The sequence below is a fragment of the Nicotiana attenuata genome, chromosome 7 (assembly GCF_001879085.1).
Source record: "Nicotiana attenuata strain UT chromosome 7, NIATTr2, whole genome shotgun sequence".
NCBI lineage: Eukaryota > Viridiplantae > Streptophyta > Magnoliopsida > Solanales > Solanaceae > Nicotiana > Nicotiana attenuata.
In genome coordinates, this window is record NC_031995.1 from 44900667 (window position 1) to 44905409 (window position 4743).

The window sequence follows — 4743 nt, forward strand, 5'->3', positions numbered from 1 at the left end:
ATATAATTCATTCAATTATATTAGCCCATAATATTTATTTGGACCAACATCATCTTGAATGTAAAATATAGTTCAAATAACTTTATGGATTTAAATCCGATAAAATTTAAATGCTTACAGTTACATCTAATTTAAAACCCAAGAAAAAGTCAAGATATTTCATACATAAATCAATGTCAATGGTCACAAGCTAACTGGATATAAGGTGTCCTCTAAATTCCATAAACAAGAAGTGGTGTTCTCTGTGATTACATGGAACATAAATTGTAATACCAGTAAAGAAAAGAAGAATTAACCCAAATAGTCGCTCACCCTACCACTTAAATTAAAAATAGCTAGTGAGTGTATAATATATACGCATAATTTATATATTACATGTGTATAATCAACATATAATCTATGTATATAGCAAGAAAAAGTAAACAATTAATATGGCCGACTATTTGTGTAAAGATAAGGAAAATTTCGTTTAGTTTGTAAATTGCTATTAATAACAAAACTAAAGAAAGTAAGCAACAACTTCCGTTATCGTCCAGCGGTTAGGATATCTGGCTTTCACCCAGGAGACCCGGGTTCGATTCCCGGTAACGGAAACTTTTTTCTCCCATATTTAAAAGTTCCACCTATAACTTCTTTTTGTTTCTCAATTTGTAATTAATGCAAGTATTAGCTCAGATGCTGAATTGCCACAGCAAAGTTTATAAAAATAGATATAACACGTAAGTACTTCAGACTACTGTTAGTAACACGTCCGTATAATTTCAGTACCTCTACTTACCACTTAATTAAGAATAATCAATAAATAAAGATACTTTAACCATTCTAAAATTAACCCAATAAAAGAAGGAAAATAGATTAAACAAATACGAATGTTTAGCTGAATTGTTGTGATAAAAATAATATTTTTGACTTTTTACAAGTTTGGCCAACTATAATTTGTTTTATCCTAATTCATACAAATCTTGATTGAACAATTTTCACTTATTGAGGATAGCTTTTTGTCTTAATGACAGTCTTGATATTATTGAGCATTGCACTATTCTGAGTTTCAATATAAGAGTACATGCATAATTTCATTTTATCTTAATTAGAGTCGTTTAATCTAAAGTGATATTACGTAAGTATAGTCACATCTTTGTACAAAGAAAATAGATAGTAACATAGATTTGTATTGGGGAAAATTGTATTTATAAATATATGGTGACATGTCATGACACGTAGACTGATCAAACAGTCAAAGAATTAAGGTTGGTTAACAGACACGAGCAACAACAGATACGAGCAAGTTAAATAAAGAAGGCACGAGCAGTCATACAAATAATTCAACGCTCGTACCTATTCAAGACATTCAAAGGTTAATGATCGAGAAGAGTCAAAGGAATGAATCTGACAGCAAAAAAGAGCCCAGATACAGCATTTAATGAGTATCAAATACTAGAAACGTTAGAAAATATGTATTTAATGTATATGATTGCATAACGTAACATTTAAGGTCATTAATTACCCATAATTGTCTTATTATGGCAAAGGTAAAGTCTGTATTCCCAAAACGGCTATAAAAGGGAAAGTCACAAACAAAAAAGGAGGACAGGCTACTGAAAGATACTTTGATTAATTTGCTTTCTGATTATATCATTCTCAAATCTCTTTCTTATATATTTTTTTTCGATTATCAGTAACCCGAGTTCTTCTAAATTCAAGCTTTGACCTAAAATCTAATTTTCGGTTAAATAAATTGGTTCCGTTACCGGGAATTTGATAATCAATTATATCTCAATCTAATTTTCTTGATTGCGCCAATCATGTCAAACAACAATGACAACATTCAAGGAAACCCAGAAATTCAAACAATCCAGCAACTTCAGGGAGACTCTCCACGAGGCTCTCCACAAGGTTCTCTACGAGGCCTCCCACGACGGTCTCATGAAGGCACTCCTGGTGGATCTCACACAGATGGACAGGCTCAATTCGAAAATGTTGAAACCATGAATGAGGCTTTGCAAAAACTTATTGCCTCTCAAGTCAATAAAGCTCTTCAGGCTTTTGTTAGCCAATTACCTGCTGCTCCACCCACATCTACTCCAAACAACAATACTTTGGAGAATCCTCGTTCAGGATTGGTTAATTCAGGCAGCGGTGGAACCCCTAGTGAAACACAAGAGGGAGACCCAGGTAATCCAGTTAATTCTGATTTACAAAATCTAGTACTAACCTTGCAGAAACAGCTTAAGGAGCAAAATGAACGCATAGAACAAATACCTGGAGTACCGCCCGTGATCAAGGGAGTAGATATAGATAAATATTCCCAACAACCATGGAAGCCAAGTGCTGCCCCCCTCCTAATTCCAAAGAAGTTTAAGATGCCTGATATTTCAAAGTACGATGGTACATCAGATCCACGAGATCACGTTACTGCATTCACAACAGGTGTCAAGGGCAATGATTTGACTAAGCAAGAGATTGAGTCGGTCTTGGTCAAGAAATTCGGTGAAACACTCACTAAAGGGGCCTTAACATGGTATTCTCTTTTACCTGAAAATTCTATAAATTCGTTTGCTGAGCTTGCAGATTTATTTATCAAAGCACACTCGGGAGCTCAAAAATTTGAAAAGAGAATGGAAGACATCTTCAAAATCAAGCAAGGAGATTCAGAGTTGCTTAGAGAGTTCGTAGATAGATTTCAACGGGAAAGAATGACGCTGCCACGAGTACCTGACAATTGGGCAGCCATAGCCTTCGCTAGTAATTTGAATGAGAAGAGTTCAGAAGCCACGAGGCGACTCAAAGAAAGCCTTCGAGAATTTCCAGCAACAACGTGGAATGATGTCTACAACAGATACAGTACAAACATGAGGATTGAAGAAGATATTATTTTACGACATAAAACAGAAGAAAAGGTAAGCTCAAGGCGTGTGGAAAATAAAAAGAGATTCGGTAAAAACAGGCACGAGCCATACATGGGACCTGCGGGAAAAGACTCACGATCAAGGCAAGATAATCAAAGGTACGATCACAAACCTAGAAACAGGGAATCAGGCTCCTCATCGAGGTTCGAAAATGATCGGAACACACGCGGGTCACGAGAGGATGATGGAAGTCTAAAGGCAAGGTTCGGTGGTTACAACTTCAACGTAAGCACCTCTAAACTCGTGGCTGTTTTAAGAAGCATGGGAGATAAGGTACGATGGCCAAAGGAAATGCGATCGAATCCGAACAGACAAAACCCTGATCATTGGTGCGAATTTCATAACGATCACGGGCATAAAACAGCAGATTGCAGGTTTCTGCAAGGTGAAGTTGATCATTTGTTAAAACAGGGGTATCTTACTGAGTTATTCAGTGAGAAAGGTAAACAAGCATACATGAAGAACAGGTAGGAGCCTCCAAAACCACCTTCGCCCAAGAGAACTGTCAACTTTATAAGTGGGGGTGAAGAGATCAACGATATATCACATAAAAAGGTTTCAAAAGTAACAATTACCCACGGTAAGCGGCCTCGACATGTACTGGAAGAAGAGAATGTTATATTTAACGACGTAGACGCCGAGGAACTCATAACTCCGCATAACGACGCACTGGTAATATCTTTACTTGTACATGACACTAACGTGAAACGAGTTTTGGTTGATCCAGGTAGTTCTGTAAATATTATTTTAATACGAGTATTGTGCGAGATGCAAGCGGAGGATAAATTAATTCCAAAGGCGCATACTTTGTCGGGATTTGACAACTCTAGTGTTGTAACAAAAGGGGAAGCAATACTTACTACATTCGCAGAAGGCGTCGTTAAAGATACCAAATTTCAAGTCGTAGATATGGAAATGGCTTATAATATGATTCTTAAGAGGCCATGGATTCATGACATGAAAGCTGTTCCTTCAACCCTTCATCAAGTTATTAAATTTCCATCTCCATGGGGAATACGCCAAATCAGAGGCGATCAACAAACATCTAGAAGCATCAATTCCGTTGCAGATTCAACTATTAAGGGTAAAGACAAATAGCAATTACAGAATTTAGATGAGGGTAACACGATGTCAAGCTCACCTGAGCAAAAGCAAACAGATGTGGATTCGAGACCTGACACCATTCAATAACCGGAGGAGAACGAGAACATCAAAACAACGATAGAAGAGCTAGAGGCCGTGGTGTTATTTATACATTGGCCCGAGAGAAAAGTGTACATAGGAGCTAATCTTAGCCTGGAGGTAAAACATAAATTGATTGAATTTTTAAAAGCTAATGCAGATTGTTTTGCTTGGTCCCATTCTGACATGACAGGGATACCACCGGAAGTCATGACTCATAAATTGAATGAAGATCCATCATATCCTCCCATCAAGCAAAAGAAAAGAAAGCAAGGAACTTTCAAAAATAAGGTGATTCAAGAGGAAGTTCAAAAATTGCTAAAAATTGGTTCAATTCGTGAGGTAAATATCCTAACTGGTTAGCTAATACTGTTGTGGTTCCTAAGAAGAACGGTAAGTGGCGAGTCTGTGTAGATTACACAGACCTTAATAAAGCCTGTCCAAAAGATTCCTTTCCTTTACCGCACATAGATCAGTTAATTGATGCTACTACAGGGCATGAGCTATTAAGTTTTTTAGATGCATATTCAGGCTATAATCAAATCAAGATGGATCCAGGAGATGAAGAAAAAACCTCTTTTATAACAGACAGGGGGACTTACTGTTATAAGGTAATGCCCTTTGGTCTTAAGAATGCAGGTGCAACGTATTACGT

The 4743-nt window shown here is 36.8% G+C and overlaps 1 non-coding gene across 1 annotated transcript; it reads left to right on the top strand.

The window, feature by feature from the left end:
- TRNAE-UUC lies at positions 522 to 593 on the top strand. Its single transcript has one exon. It is a non-coding gene; the product is annotated as a tRNA-Glu (tRNA).